We start from the raw sequence: 17,529 nt of genomic DNA, 5'->3' as shown, positions 1-17,529 counted from the left end.
CTTCAGTTTGGAACCTCCCTTTATGATTCAACAGAAAATCCGAGGAATGAGCCTGCTTCACTTTAATTTTTTTCGTTAAAAAGCGCTTGGTGATTGAATAAACCAAGTTGCTTGTACACTGGAACCTTGATATAACAAACCACCAGTTAACGAAGTCCTCGATATAACGAGCAAGAACGCTCTTAGTAGCGTTGAGTGTCGCTAGCTTGGAGAAAAGTTTTGTTGTCAGTTGGTTATGCTACTTTTTTGTTGAGAATACAAAACGAGTGTTATATGTCATAATGTAAATACTCAAAACGTGAATATATGTAAGGAGAGACAGGCCACCTGCGCATCTTAGCTTTACACCAGTGTACTGAAGGCTTTGAAAATCTTTTGCATATTGATATTGCTCCAGTGAGGAGAACTCTTTCAGGGATTTTACACTCAAAAAATTGAACGATGATTTTTACCAGTATAAATATACATGTATATAGCTTCTCTGTAGCGGCCTAAGATACGGCTCGGTACAGCTTTTGTTCAGCACAGGAAAAATGTGTAAGTTTAGCAGAACCTTATACAACAGACAGTTGATTCAGTTCGCACGCTTTCCTGTGACCAGGGACTCGAGAAGCGTGGGAGCTAACTTAACGAAGCTAATATGTCAAGCTATTTGCTATCCTTTTAGAAAGCTTAAATGTGTCTTCGCATCAATTGAATTCCAAAAATAATGATCCAGTTTTGTAATTGTTTAAGACTATATTTAGGTATTGAATCTGTTTGCAGTCGTCTGTTGCAATTGGGTTGCATAGCCTGCTACACAGCCGTTATTAGAGTCCTCACGCAACGCTCCTCCCCACAAACGGCTGCTGAGACCCGAACCACATTCCTTTCCCTTTGTGTTTGTGGTTTAACGAAGAAACCAATCATGTATTCTTGGGTTGCACTTGACGTCACCAAAAATCAAACTAAGAAACTATCGATTCTTCTGAGTTTCTACTTTCACGAGGTATTACAGCACCTAAACATCTTTACATAAACAAGTTTTTGGTTCGAAAGGGTTCTTCGTTTTGCGAGAGAGGACACTTTAATTTCCAGGCTTTTGCGTGACGCGGCATTTAGCTGGCGGCCGGGAAAGCTCTTATGTGGGTTAAAAACATTACCGATTTTGGGAGATTTTGCAATCTAAACATTCCTTGTCTCAGAATAAATATTACTGTAATCTTTATGAGTTCCTCAAGCGAAGAATTCACGCATTAGTAGGAAAACTCGAAAACAGATGTTTCTGTTGGTATCCGGCGGCCATATTGGTGTTCCAGAAAGGGACACCAACACGGCGTTTCCATACAAAGCCTTATAAATTTAGGTACAGTGGAACCCCGTTAATGCGACCACCGTTGGGCCATAAAATCCTGGTCGTAATAACGAGGTGGTCGCATTAACGGGGTCTTCAAAATAATAAAATGACTCAATGGTTGTTACGTCTGGTTTGAAAGAATATGGTCGTAATAACGAGGTGGTCTTATAAACGGGGTGGTCGTAAGGCGGGGTTCCACTGTAAATCGTTTTTCCCAATATCTCGCAATTGAAATATTTCACAAACCTGATTCTTGACAAGGGTTTTTGTATAGTTTCCTTTTTTCATTTCATGTGCCGGATGTGCTCGTTGTGTTGCTCCCGGGCTGCTGTACATGTGAGGACTAAACTCAATTTGTAAACTCCCAAGGGTACTGATTCAATTTAAAGCAATCTTATAATTTCTCAATGAGCGATTTCCTAAAACTATACACGGAAACTTACTTTATAAGCACATCCATGTTGTGCATAACATTTGCTCGACTTGCTTGCTGCTGCTGCTTATCTCTTAAATTTTGCATAGGACTACGACAACACTACTCCAGTTAATGAATGGCTTGTTTTCAGGCGACGTTTTTTATTGTTCTGTCATTCACACATGGAGCACCGATAAAAGCAAAGCTGTGATTGGAGGAGTCACCTTGGTGCGAACACCTTCCAGAAAATGGGAGCTGAATTCTAATTGGTTAACCGCGGGAAAGGAATGTGGTTCAATTCCCAGCAGCCGTTCGTGGGGAGAAGCGTTGCGTGACGACACTAAAAGATGCTGTGTAGCAGACTATGGATTGCAAGGATGGAAATGAATTGAAACTTTAGAAAGCTGGACCAACGTCAAGTTTTAATGCTCTTGGCTTGCGCACCTTGATGAAATTTTTGTGGTATCTTCTTCATAACTCCACTAGAGCATTTTGTGTCATGGTTCAGGGTACGAAGTAATGATTTAAGAACAGAATTGACCTATAAAAACAGCTGCAGTATCTTCGTGATATAGTTCCTTCAATCCCCCCTCTTTGTATTTCTCTTAATGGCAGTTACCTCAAAAGTAACATTCCAAACTATATAGTTGTATATCTGTGCAAATTTAAAAGCGATTTTCGAACAGTTGTTGTAACAAGGTACCAAACTAAAAAATGTAAACAGGCAAAAATGGCCGACTGAGACCCTGCTCCCGGCCCCTACTCACATATAGGCCACTGGAGCAGAGTCGTTGCAGAGCTCCCACCCTCACCGGTCCGCCCGCACGGGGGCCGACAGAAGTCTAAAATTGTTAAAAGTACAGGTCATCAGTATATACAAACCGGAGGCTTGGTTTCCTCCCGCTTGGGAGGTTCTTTAGTGTACGTTCTTCGAGGTAGAGCCCCGTTTTGGTGTAAAAGTAATTTCGCATCTTACGCCGAGCGTCCTAAGCAAGACGAGCCAAATACACCTGCATGAATAAGACCATTGCGTTTTAGTACTATTTTCCTTCTATGTGTAAATTTGCCTTCATTTTGTTTCGAGGGTCTCCTTAAGGGAGCAGTCTGGTATGGTTAAAAGCATTGTTTTTCGTCCATATCTTCACGCCCTTTTTCTTAAATATCTAGACAAGATTTCATTCAATCAAAAAATGTCTCAATTAAGTTTCAGTTTCACTTTCAGTTAGTTTATTTTCCAGAAAAAAAATATATGTATACATATAGACATACAGAAACCACACATGCTCCTTCAGGAATGAACGGTAAAAAATGAAACTGAGCTCAGCAAGCACTATGGAGCCCAAAAGACATGGAAATTACCTATGAAATTAATTGCTGTAAAGTAAGGCAAGCCTGATGGTATTCTAATATCAACAAAAAAGGTAATGTGTAAGTGAAAAAAATATTTTATTACGTAAACCGAAAATGTCAACACTCAATCATAGAAAAGAACTTACATCGACCTACAGACATTCTAAGAAATTCCTGTTAAATACCGTGTTTGTTTAATTGAATGAACACGACCTTTCATTACACCCGTCGTCCAATCATGTCACGCTGTAAGCATTGTTTCTTATTTTTAAATTTGTATGTCTTTAAATGTAAACGTAACTTTTGCCAGTTGCCTGATGATTGCTTCGCAAGAAGCATGAAACTCGGAGTAGCAAATCATTTGCTACTCCGACTGACTTAGCCTACCGCTTTAAATATATGCATAGAGACATTCAATATATTACAAAAATGTTAGTTAAAGATTAAAGAGACGTATATTGTAAAAGAAATAAAAGTAAACGGCATAATCATACTAAAATATAATTAGGATAAAAAGCAAGCAAAACAAAACAGACAAAAGAGACAAAAAACAGCAAAAAACAAGTATTATTTACAAGTGGTGAATCAGCTAAGTCCTTGGTTCAGTAATTGTACTGCAGAATTTTAGGATGATTTTTCGAATGTTTTCAATCTATAAGGGGGGGGGGGGGGGAAATTAAAAAAAAAAAAAAAAAGAGAGAGAGAGAGAGAAATAATGGATTTGGGGGGTTGGTAAAAATTAAAATGTGAAGTGAATAATAAGTAAAAATTTTTGATACCAGATAGTCTCGGCACCACCACAACAAGGTGCCCATGCCTCTGAGCCCATTAGCGGTTTATGTGTATACCTTTTCTACCCTCATCTACTTCCTTTCCAAATCAACACCATTTTTCCCCCAAAAAAACAACCAGAATGCCCCTAAATTAACAATGTCAAACTAGTATTATCTGGTTTATCTGGCAAATGTGATTTTAGCATCGGAATTGTTCTTGTAGAAAGTTCGTAATTACAACTGAAACAAAATATCACCCCTGTTTGAGAAGGCAGCATGGCCCAGTGGTTAGGAACTCGAACTTGCAATCGAAGGCCCTGAGTTAAAGTCCGCCCTGACCGCGCGCTAGCTGAAGTTATTCACGATAGTCCCAATTGCTCGAAATAACTGTATTTCAGCAAGATCTTTGGGAAGCTCTCACATTTGGCCCGCTGAGGCAACTATTTGCTTGTCTAAGTCAATGGTTCAGATAGCGAATGACTTGCTGGAATCTTGGCCGCTTGGCAAGGGAGCTTTAAAAGTTACTTGCCCAGCAAAAAAGCTACTTGTCCCGACTACTGAACGGGACTGATTTCGAGCTTTGGCGGTCCAGAGTTGAAGTCCTCGACAACGCTTGTATATAGCCAAGTAGCCTTAAAATTGTTATGTTTATTCGATCAATTCATTTCAAATATGCTGCCGTATCGATTAATCGCATCTAGTAACGGGAAAATCATTAGCTTAGAGGATGTGCACACGCCTCAAATTTTGGTAAATAAAAGCATACAACGCATTTCTGAAGGGCAGATTTGATTATTACAGCGGTTACCAAAAACGGGTGCCCTCGAATGATTTTTTTCTTTCGGTCGAAACCTAAGTTAACTTGGACGTCAATCAGCTGTTTCCATGGTTTTTTCACGTGTCTATCTCATCGTTTAACGAACGAAGGCATCGCAAGAATACCAGCTGATACTTTGCTGCCAACTTTGTAAGTTTGAAAATCATGCAATATTTACACACTGTAAGTTACAACCACATTTCGAAGGTTGCATTCCTTAGCCAATCTAAATCCAGATTTTGCGATCGAAAATTCGATTTTTTGTTCCATTAAGGACCAAACCAATCTGAGATTGCAATCCGAACGATCTACCTCTGAACGTGGATCGTTCGGATTGGTCTGATCTCAATCTGGTTTCAGATCTTTGTTCCATTTAATGAAAGTGCTTTTCGATCGCAAAAACTTGCTCGTTCATCAGTAAACACAGCTGGTCAAGGTTAGTTCAGGCAAAAGCTATTTATATTCCCTCCGATGTTCTATGCCGCTAAAGGATTGTAATATATTTAACTGAAGTTCCATTGTTACTCTAAATCCGTTAGGAAGTGAAAACGCTTAGATTTTTTCACTGTAAAACTGTACTGTCCAATGTCTGTTTGTGTTTAGAACGCGCTTCTCAGCGCTTGAGAATTCGTAATTGTCTTCTGAATTTTCTTGAATCAAATTCCAGATAATTTTAAGTTGATGAGTTCCAGTATGAACCACCACTAGTTAAAGAGCTAATAAATTTTCTTTCCGTTTCTCCACGAGAAGATGCTTTTAGCAGAAAGAGGTAAAAATTGAGAAGAAGATCGGAGCGGCGGGCTGCTGCTGTATGGATCAATCTTATTTCAGATTTTTGTTCCGGCTAGCACGAAAATCCAAACAATCTGGATTGTCCAAATCCGAAAAAAGTTTGGCTAAAAGGAATGTAACCTTCATACGCTTACGATTGTTTAATTACCACGTATGTCAAAAGCCAGCTGGTCAAGCTCGTTCCCAGGGTCTTTGCCAGCTGGTTGCCTCTGGCCAGGTGAGATTCATTACCCTGTTAAGTTTTAGTTAGATCATTTGCTTCAGGCGTTTACTCGGTTTCACTCTAGCATTGGCCATAGATACTGCCCAGAGGGTAAACAAAGGACGTTATTATCATTAGGATATTTCACAGACTCAAAGGTTGGTGTTTATTACATTTCTCAGTCATAAATTTGACCTTTATCGAAATTAACCATTATTATAATTTCTTGCTTCTAAGTAGTTTTCCTTGCTATTTAGAAGACTGGATGTCAATTTTTTACACTCAAGGTGCCTTCCTCCTGCCACTTTACATGATGACTTATAAATCTAACGTGACATATCGCATTCCAGTCTTAACTTACTTGTCTATTTCTTAGGTAAATGAAGAAAATTTCGCGGCTCTAGAAGTGCCTCCATTGCCTCCTTCCTCTTTTGCCAGGCACATACAAGACTAAAAGCCACAAGTAACCACTTTGCAAAGCCACGTGGCAGGCGTCGAAAGGAGAGGGGAAAGGAGGGGGGTAGGGGAGAGATTTCCTTTTCACGCTTTTCTCCCCTCCCCTACACTTGCCTGCCCCTGCTTTAACTTTATAATTGGCACATGCCCAAAGGATATTTTCACCAGACCACGCGAGTGTTTTTCTGTTGAGCGAAAATGCACTCCCAGTCGAACATATAAGCCGATAAAACCGAAAGAGAAAAAAGAATATTTGATTTCCAGGGTGCTTGGTCCGTTTGTTGATTTTGAGGTCCGCTGGTATGTTGAGCCAAAATGCTGTCCGAGTCGACAGATAAAATATAAGATGAAAAAATGGCGAGAAAAAAATACTTTTGTTTTTTTAGGTGCGCTGGTTCCACATTTCAACCGACTTCGAGGGTAATTTTTCGCAGGCTTTTTGATAGCCTTTATTGCTTAATTGGAAACCCATCGATGCGATAAAATTTGGTTATGATACGTCCGTCTGTAAAAACTCTGGGTGTGGGGGAAGGGAGACCTAGAACGGAAGGGGAAGGAAGATACAGGCATATTTGTCTTGGCGTAAAATTAACCAGTTTAGAGGCAACCAAAGGAATTGCATTTGTAAAATTCTAGATTGATGTTCATTGTGTTTGACTTTTGGTCTTACTCCAGGACCAAACGAGTCTCAGATTGGTTAAAATTTCGACAAGTAGATTAATTCATGTGTAAAAACTTTTACGGATCCGCGTTCGTCACTTACGGAAAAGTTACGGAGAATAATCGAGTCGAAAGGAGTCCAGTTTCCCGGCCGTGGTGGTCCTGATAAAATTAATAGGGGCGGCTAATTGATAGCTCAAAAATTTCTGCCTTAGTGCCACACGAACACCAGATAAGGATGAGTTCTGACGCACGCGGTGCGCCACGGTGAGCCTGTCATGTTACAACCACACACCCGTTCGAGCACGAGTAGTGAAAGTATAAAAAACCTACTTTCTTGTGTACTATTTAGCGATATCAATTATTTTATTTATTTATGTTATTAGCTTCGTCAACATAATATAAATACATTCGGGTAATCAAACAAAGTAACAAAGAAAGAGTGGCAGGGATTCTGCAACAGCGTGAGTCAGTTTCTGCAGGCCCAGAACTGAAAATAAAAAAAGGGGGAATAGTTAAAATACATAATCACAAAATTAAAAGTAACACGAGACAGGCTGTTACTGGAAAGGGTCATTTCCGATTTGATATTAGCCCTCGAAGTGCTTAGCTTTTAGACGAAAATGTTTTTTCATTCACAAGAGCAATAAAATCATTTTTATACACGGTATGATTGTTCAAGGGCTACACCTCGCTAAAATCATCCCGAAATGGTCAGTAAACTAACGGGGATCACTCCATCTGGGATGGGATCAATTTTGTTTCCGATGGGATCATTGTCGTTTTTTGCGATCATCAGATCAAAATAATCCAAGTTTGGGATCTGGGATCATCATATAATCCACATACCTCGTTACCGTCGATCCCGAGAGTAAGAGAACCTTGAAAAATCCGTGTGCATCATGGTTAGCCGAGTTCGATACTACTCTAAAACTTTTCAGGATTACAGATCAATGATATATTGTTCTCGTTGAATTTCGATTTGGGCTAAATCGTGAGTTTTTGGCGATGCTTTCATTGCCGTTGGCCGGAGTACCGAGAGAAAGGAAGCACTTGTTGCCGGTTGAAGGCTTCTTCTTCCCAGGGGAAGTTCTCCTGCCAGCTTATTCCGGGTACCTTTAGAAGGAACCCCTGCAGCTTCCATACGAGCTCAGATAATCGTGAAACGAATATAAATCAGAAATGTAACAGCAACATTTAAGACTATGTAAGAAAGAAACCCATGAGACATGCGATGTGACTGAGGACAGTGAGGAGCCTTTTTGGAAGCTTCATGAAGCACGTGTTAATTGAACCTCCTTACGGCGGACAAAATCAAGTAGACGCGTGGCAGTCAATGTTTACGGAAACGAATGCGATGAAATCATAATAAACGGTAACGTTTAACTAAACTTTGTGATGCTTTATCGCGTTTTATATCTTTAGAACTGGACGTGGACTTGCCACAAGTCGACCTCTGGCTTCATATAATAATCAAGAGCATTAATGTCGGTAAAAATCGAGCAAAATCGCAATTTCGCGGGCACAGTCAAAAAATCGCTTTCCCTCATATCTTGTCCATAGTTAGGTATTAGTAAGTAACTAAACGTGGTGTAGTTTGATTTTCAAAAGCCCGCTTCGATTTGGAGAAAATCGACAAAATGAATTTTCGTGGTCGGCGACTTGAAAACAACCAAAATTTAACGCAAAATTAGGCGTTCTCAAAACTTCGCTCACAGGAAAATAGGAAGACTCCGCCATAAATCAATTTATAAACTTAAGGGTTCCAATTGTGGTTTGGTGATGAATTCTTGTCTTAACGATAATCTGGAAGATAAACAATTGTTTAGTTTCGATTCTTTTTCATCTAAGGCCATCCCCCTTTTTTGTTTCTGTTTTTTCGTTTAGCGTTTTTCTGCTTTTTCGTTTAGCTTAAGATAGAATGATATAATTTTCATGCATTCCTGAAAAGCATCTTGCCGAACCGCAAAAAAAGAAACATCGAAAGAAGCTAAGATAAATTTAAAGATTACTCAGGTGTCGAATTATTTAGCTAATTAAATTGTTATAAATTTTGTCGTCAGCGTCAGCTGTTTAGAAGCAATATGAGACGATAAATGGAAATATATATTCATGTTGGAGCAGCTGATCGCCTGCAGAATTGATTTCAGACAATAAATTTAAATTTTCTTTTAAGTCCCAGCAAAGGAAAAAAAGAAAACGCCCAAGTCAAATTTCAGGTACGTTTTAAAAGAACTTATTAGAATTAAGTAATAAATGACTTGACTTCCCTTTGTTAACACTTCAAATTTCCAAACTCTTTAGAAAGGTCAATTCTAACTCCTTCAAAACTTTTAGGCCGAGTGTGATTTGAGACGGAGCACAAAAAGAGCTAAAAATATATGTAAGAGTAGTAATAAAGAGGGAAACCGGAATCCAGTTTGGGCAAGACGTCGTTAATAAGGAGCGTTTTGGCTTCATATAATAATCAAGAGCATTAATGTCGGTAAAAATCGAGCAAAATCGCAATTTCGCGGGCACAGTCAAAAAATCGCTTTCCCTCATATCTTGTCCATAGTTAGGTATTAGTAAGTAACTAAACGTGGTGTAGTTTGATTTTCAAAAGCCCGCTTCGATTTGGAGAAAATCGACAAAATGAATTTTCGTGGTCGGCGACTTGAAAACAACCAAAATTTAACGCAAAATTAGGCGTTCTCAAAACTTCGCTCACAGGAAAATAGGAAGACTCCGCCATAAATCAATTTATAAACTTAAGGGTTCCAATTGTGGTTTGGTGATGAAATCTTGTCTTAACGATAATCTGGAAGATAAACAATTGTTTAGTTTCGATTCTTTTTCATCTAAGGCCATCCCCCCTTTTTTTTTCTGTTTTGTCGTTTAGCGTCGAATGCGTTTCCTGATATTTGGTCGGTCGGCGTGCGGTCGGATTGAAAAAAAAAAAAACTAAAAAAAAAAAAAACAAAGGAAGTCTCGGAACAGGAGGCCCCGGTAGCCCAGGATGATGTTATGTTGCTATGTTGTTACTATGCTCATTTTTCGGATTAAAAAATTATTTCAAGTTAAAAATGGTTTAACTACGTCGTTCCTTTTTTTTTCTTTTTGAAAATGCCTAAAAGTTGGGTCGGTCGGACGACGCTAAACGGAGAAAAAAAGGGGATGGCCTAAACGAAAACAAAATTTAGGCTCAAAGTTGCGTTTTATATTTTAGGCATGTGCTACACGTTAGTTTTACCTGAAACTCAAGTCATGAATTATTTAAAAATTGTGCTAAAACATATGTACGGATTGGCCTGGGTAATTAAATTTCTACTTCCACGAACCTTCTGAAGTTGAATAAATTTAGCTTGAAATATGAGACTTTTCAAGAGCGTCGGTTGGTTGTTGCTCGACGAGTAGTCACGATGGCTGGGCTCTCCAAAAGAAACTTAAATCACAATTGAACTTGTATCAAAGAAATTTGTACTGGAACATTTTGTCACCTCAATGCGTTTTCCGTTCTGGTTAACTGGCATCTTGTTTTCTGCTGATTTGCGCCGTGTTCCCAAGCTAATCAACCGATGATCCAAAAACTCGAGGAAACGTGGTCTGTGAAAATAATCTCAACAGAACATTTCATGGTATTGGTGGCCTTTCTTTTCGATCAAACTTTTACATCCATTGCCATTTAAAAATTCTAGGTCTCACAAAAACTGCGATTCTGATATTTGGGCTGCCCACACACCTTTGACAGGATTCACAGGCTTCCCAATCTAACAATTTGAGCGATGCATCTGTCATGGGACTTTCTTTATTGTCCTTGCCAAAAGTAGCATATCATACTACTAACAATCCAATTCTTTTTTTTTTTTTTTTCTTCCGTTTTCTTAACATATGCTTTCAGACAATATCAAATAAGTCCAAAAATATCGTTTTTCGCGTCAACTTCCCCCCTTGCCTTGTGTTTGCCTTTTATTTACTTCACGCTTAAATCTCTAGCTATTTCACCGCGTTGTATATCAGGCGGCTGTCTTTTTCTCTCGCAAATGCAAGTTCCATTGTTTTGGATTACATTTTGCGTAAAGATCCTGCCATTATCTTTCAGTATATATTTTTTACAAATTTGATCATGGATGTTCGTCAAACTCTTGTTTCTGTTTATATATTGAGGAACTCCGCCTTGCGACCACACCGTTTATACGACCACCTCTTTATTAATACCATAGTCTTCCGACGCAGATGTGAAGATCTCCGAGTCATTTTAGTATTTTGAAGACCTTTTTAATGCAACCACCACGCTATTATGACCAGGATTTTATGGCCAAATGGTGGTCTCATCAACGGGGTTTTACCCTGTTTTTTTAATTTCAGTTTTCCACATTATAGAACAAAAACAAAAAAATGTGCGTCAGCTGGACTGCGGCAGTTAGTTGGGTCACCCGCCTACACGAGCTACCCTGGATGAGCCAACGTTTCACACATTTCCTTACAAAACATGGCGAATCGTTAAAATAATAAAAAACTGACTCGATTAGAAGGGTGACCCACCTTGTCGAGTCACCGGCCTTTTGTAATAGAAGGGTCTGCCACCTAGCCGGGCCAACTTTCTCCATAAATACTTTGCACGCTTTCCATGTCAGCTACGCAACCCAAGTATGGTCGCCACAGTCCATTGGCTTACTAAAACGAGCTGAAAACGTGCAGCGCCGTGCAACAAAACTAATTTTGAAGCTTCCCTTCCGTTGCGATGTAACCTATAAGACCCGCCTCCAACTAACAAATCTGTTACCTGTTTCATACTGGCATGAACTTTTGGATATAGTCTTTTTCTATAAGCTGTTAATAACTTAGTTTTCATAGATAGTGAAGCTCTGCCTACAACTAGTATCAAAGAGATCTACCAGGTCATCGAGCAGCAATGCTATTGTATATTCCTAAGCAAAGTAGAATTGTTACTTATCAACACTCATTTTTCATTTTCACTGCCACTGAGGTCAACAATACCCAAATTGAAAAAGAAATGGTGTCAATTGTCTTTGGCGTTTGAGAGATAACTCTATATAAGAAAGGTCGTTATTCAAACTGACCAAAAACCCTTGGAGTCTATTATGAAGAAGAGTCAGCTGAGTGCTCCGAAGAATTAGCAAAGAATGCTATTGCAGTTAAAGAAGTCTGAGCTCACAGTAAGGGTAACGAGATGCATATTGCAGGTACGCTTAGCAAGGCGTATCTCCTTTCGGAGGCGAGCGTAAGATAGGCAGAGTTTGTACCAATTCGTCAGTAACTTTTTCAGAAATAAAGGCTGCTATGGAAACTGATACAGAACTTGAGTCGTTAACCACCGTCACCAAGCAGGGTTGGCCAGAGAATTTGGCATCTTTTTGCCCTCTTAGCGTTTTAACTTCAGGGAGGAACTATCATTTCAGAATGTCGTTGTGTTCAAGGGTGAAAGAATCGTGGTCCAACGTATAATATCGTGAGACATTGTATCACTGGCAAAATACATGTAAGCCACCTGGGTGCCCAGGGCTGTCTGTGGAGGGCTAAGGAAACTTTCTATTGGCCAGGAATGTACAAGTAGATTCCAGAGGTCATCTCAAGATGCAGTATCTGTAATAGTTACAAACCAACACAGCAGAAAAAAACCTCTAGCGTGCCATCAAATACAAACAAGACCCTGCCAGACCATCTCGGCAGACCTCTTTGAGCTCAACAGTAACGACTACCTTGTTACCACTTATCATTAAGAGATTATTGCAAAGCTGAAGCCTCATGTTGCAAGATAAGGTCTGTCAGATAGACTCACTACGGTTTGACTGTTGTGAATTTCATAACTTGCGAAAGATTTCCAGTCTGAGCACATCAAAACTTCACCTAGATATCCCAACTCGAGTGGAAAAACCGAAAACCAGTGCAAAGACAGCAAAGTCTGTCTTAAAGAAAGCTGCGGGCTCGAGCTATGATCCAAATATGTGTCCACTTGGGTTTAGAAGCTCACCACCAAAGAATTTACATTTCTCAAGCACAGCGTCTCCTCTATCAAAGGACTCGCTCCTTACTGCCCTTCGCTGGCAAAATTCTTCAGAAAAATGTTGTTCATCAAGTGGCAAAGAAATTGCAATGTAAGAACCACAAGCAAGCTGTTTACTATGACACAGGAGCTAAGGATCCTACCTTTGCCAGGTCAGCCTAAATAGTTTAGACTCAAGTGAAGGATCAGCTGGCGGTAGGATCCTATATGGTCAGAACAAAGGATGGAAGAGTATATTGCCGCAACCGTTCCCACCTTCACAACGTTGCCGAGAAATACCAGCCAAGCTCAGCTGATGAAGCAGTGCAATCTGAAAAAACAAGGCGTAGCCCAGTACCCCCATAGGACACTGCAGTAGTACCTACTGAATCTCCGGCACCGCAGATGCCTGATGGGTCAGTGACAGCGGGGGGTTCACAGACTGACTCCCAGTTAGTTTCTTCAAATACTCCTGTGCCTGTCACTACTAGAAGTGGGAGAATAGTTAAGAGGCCAGCCTACCTTCAAGATCTTGTTGTCTAAGCGGACACTGAATATTTCCTACACCTTTATTTGCTGGAACTCAAATACTATATGTTATTTCAGTCACTAAATACAATGAGACAATTTTCAGGTTTCGTATTCTTTTCAGCTTGTTTGCTGCTTCTTTTTCTTCAATTTGTCAAAACAAACGAGATGTAAAGATGTTAGTTCCAGCACTCGGGGCCCAGGCTGGGTAAAGTTTCTGGATGGTTTCTCGCGTTCTGTTCTGTAATCACATGTATTCGTCGAAGCCTTACTGTGATCAAATGAGTTGTGCTCTTCAGCTTCTGTCGAGATTATTGAATCACAACTCCTTTTTACCCTCCTCGCATCTTTTTGAAATCCTGTCATAAAATCAAAGTTTGGCATACGAGCAGTAATGGGATAGTGTTTAATATATAGATTTAGCCAGGGCTAAAACGAAGCTCCCATTAATAAATTTATGACTTAAATCAAACAATAAACTTTTATTTCAACAAATCAGTTAACTTTAGAGCAAATTCAAGTGACTTTTGAGGGAAAGGCTAAGTGATTTTAGACAAAAACAATTTGCAAACAGTCCAAGAGTGAACCAAATCTTACATCGAGATGATAGCCTTATATGCACACACAAAAAATAGCAATCATCTTCGATCACATTTAAGAGACATAATGGCTCTTGATTACAGTAGATTAGGCCTAGAAAACAAATTCTTGGAAAACAAATCAGGCCGAATTTTTGGCATTCGACAAGTTTACTTGCTAACAAATCTGGGGGCGTGTAAACCAGCCTTTTATACTTTTCATACATCACATCTGTGGTGAAACAGTACTTTGGGGCGCTGTTTTTAGCATACAGACCTCGGACAGAATGCGGTATTTCACAATTTTGCAATACAAATTTCACTCATTAAGTATTCAGGACGATGGAAGCACTCGCGCGCTGTTAACGAGATCGTTAAAAAAATTTTCAAAATCACCTATACGGCCAGCCGGCTCTCACTTTTGACAACAGCCAAATGACTGAACAATTACTATATAGAGCTACGCTTCAACATAATAAAGAATTTATGTTTGTTTTTTATTTAATGGTTTTATAAACGCCGTCTGTAATAATCTTCAAAAGCGTTTGATACGCGCGGCATTTTGAGTACTCCTGCAAGCGATGTTCATGAACGACTGAAAGCAAACGGCACAGCGATTAAAATTGCAAGAGAGGCTACTAACAATCAATAAAAGAAATATAATTCGGTGAAAGATATATTGAGACAACAATTTTCATTCACGAACACAAGGGTTAAAATGTCTCTAACCTGCAAGCAAACCTACATAAATTAAATAGCCGCATAAACTACGCTCGACTTCATGAAGTTAGATATAGAAAAACAAACATCAAATACAATAATTACTCAGACTTACCATTCCAGATGCAGCTCCTGAAAGCTATCAAATAAGCCCAGAATCGCTTGAGACTTTTCAACTCTCTTAGGTATCAAGCAAGGTGAAAAACGAAAACGATGCCATCCGAAATCGGATTTCCGACTTTGACAAGCGACATATTTCTCAACCTAAAACCCAATAAACAATATAGCCATGAATAACAGAAGACTCTTGATAGCAGCTGAATTTCATTTTGTACATCCCGTGGAAAAAGACAGTTAAAAACATCACAAGTTGACAGCACTGTCAGCTTCAGCTGTCAAAAGATGTATAAACTTTCCGTATGAACTCACCTGTCAAATTTTGACCAATCAGAGCATAAAAATTGGACGTAGAGCGTGACCAACGCGTGACCGTGGTGAGAAAAGTCAAAAGCAACCGTCTTCCTTGCCCGTAATAGCTGGCTGAATTTAAAATCAAATCGTTTAAAATCAAAATTTTAATTGTGCGGCACATAAACAAAACTTATTATATAGATACTGATGAAATACCAGGATTTTTACTAAAAAATCATATCTTCATCGCGCGCGGTAAAGATACTGTTACGAAAAATTGTATTGCCTGACTAGCATGACTTTCTAGAAGCTTCGCGAGAGTTCGTAGTTTGTTTATTTTAGGATCTTGCGTAAGCGTTTCTAAAGCGGCACATTTTGTAATCTTTCTATAATTAGACTATTTGGAATGTTCTAGAACTTTATTGTAAAAGTATATAAGTAGGCCAGCTCGAGTTAAGTTTAACTAGTTTTCACAAGCGAAGAGAGTTTGACGTTGGTCGTGTTTAGTCAAGTGCGACGAAAGCAGTGTTTATTCAAGTTGGCGAAGGCCGTGTAAGTTTATCAAGTTAAGTACATTTGGCGGAGGCCGTGTAAGTTTATTGAGTTACGTGCTGTTGTGGAGTTTTACTCGTGGAAACTACGTTCATTTGTGGAATAAATCTTCTTGTTGCTGTTCCGACAACCCTGCGTTCAGTTTGGTTTGCAAGCTACCCGTCCTCTAAAAGATTACCCGCGTAACAGATACTATTCTTATCTTTCACGTGTGAGGATATTGGTGTCGCCATGGTTACTAACATGATAAGGCAGTTACAAGAATTACAAGAGTCTCAAAAAGTTATGTTTTATGTAGGAATTTCATCAGTATCTATAAAATTATGCTTTCAGCAGGAGAAGATAAAATTCGTATCCCCAAGCGGCCATGCAAAATGGCAAGTAAGAAAGTTGGTGTTCTAGTACGTCTTAGAAATATGATTCCCAGAGAGGCCAAGTTACAATTGTACAAATCGGCAATTTTTACCTAACTTAACATATTGTCACATAGTGTGGCATTTTTGCAAAGCATCTGATGCAAGAAAAATAGAAAGAGTACAAGAACGGGCATTACGTGCTGTATATAATGATAGGAATGCTACGTATGAGGACCTCCTGGAGAAGGGAAGACTCTCTAGTCTTGAGAACAGACGGTTACAAAATATACTAATTTTAATGGATAAGGTTGAAGACTAGCTCCAGAGCATATATGTAATATGTTTTTTCAGCAAGATAAGCAGTATAACTGACGAAGTGATTTTCCTGTTCCAAGATATAATACTGTTAAGTATGGCAAGCACAGTATCAGATATTTAGGCCCACACATATGGGGCAAGATAAGCCAGGAACTACGCAGTAAGACCAGTCTTCAGGCATTCAGGAGAGGGGTGCGTGCTCTCAATGTGCTTGGCTTGCTGGACGGCACGTGTGGCTGCTGTGCATGCTTATCTTAGAGTGGTGGGTATGCATAGTGGCTTCTGCTGTCTGGCTGCCTGGTGTATTGAGAGTGTGCTCCCCTATCCTCTATTTAACTCGTCTAATTTAAATTTTCTAGCCTTTTAACTTTCTGAATTTTGAATTTATGTTTGACTGCTGCTTATATGTTTGTCCTATATTGTCTGTTTGTTTGTCTGTCTATCTGATTGTCTGTTTTGTCTATCTATTTGTTTGTCTTTGTTTGTTCCCTGCTTGTCCTACTGTTTGTCTGTAAAAATTTTATATATTGATGTTATTTTTATATATTAATGATATTTTAAGAATATATTTTTAATATTTTTACATATACTTGATTTAATCTTATATTATATTCATTTTATTTATTTATAGTGTCCACAATTAGCTTTTAGCTAAATACCTTGACACTTTAATAAAGTTTATGTATGTATATATCTATGTAATATCCTCTAGGTATTTCATATAAATTTTTTTAAAAAATGAAACTTGAGCCTGCGATCATATGAAAGCTAGTAACTTGTCAGCGGATAACTTCAAAGAAAAGTCAACTTTGATGGGTCGGCATCTTAGCCCGCGATACGGTCAGGTGATACTGATGGTCAGCAGATACCCTGTTCTGACAGCTGTCAATTGATCACAACATTGATCTGCAATATGTGTGCAATATCAGTTTTCCTGTGCTCCCAAACTAGCAAAAAAATGTGACATTGAACATTGGTTTCCCTGTGGTGCGACTTTTTGACGAGATCAAGCAAAACTAACTACGAGAGAACGACTAGAGAACTGACAATTTGACTAACAATAGACGACTGTTCAACTGTGACAATAGACGGATCGAAACGCACCAATTACTGATTACAAGTCTTCATAGCCAATAACATCGCGGCTTAACTGACAAACGACCAATAACATCGCGACGTAATTGACCAATCAGATCAATAATCAGAGTATAATACCATCAACTGACTACAACTCACTTTGACTCTGAAGATGACTACCGCACTGGTTGTCGAAACGTCA

General features: G+C 39.1%; 1 long non-coding RNA gene across 1 annotated transcript in view; it reads left to right on the top strand.

Moving 5' to 3' along the window:
• The first annotated feature begins 8,892 nt into the window (after nt 1-8,892).
• LOC140940865 (uncharacterized) overlaps nt 8,893-17,529 on the top strand; it is a 10,780-nt gene continuing 2,143 nt past the window's right edge. Inside the window, exon 1 of the long non-coding RNA XR_012166376.1 lies at nt 8,893-9,020. This is a non-coding gene — a long non-coding RNA (uncharacterized lncRNA). The remainder of the gene's footprint in view (nt 9,021-17,529) is intronic.

Source organism: Porites lutea, chromosome 6 (assembly GCF_958299795.1).
Source record: "Porites lutea chromosome 6, jaPorLute2.1, whole genome shotgun sequence".
Classification (NCBI taxonomy): Eukaryota; Metazoa; Cnidaria; class Anthozoa; order Scleractinia; family Poritidae; genus Porites; species Porites lutea.
This window is presented reverse-complemented; position numbering and strand designations above follow the sequence as displayed.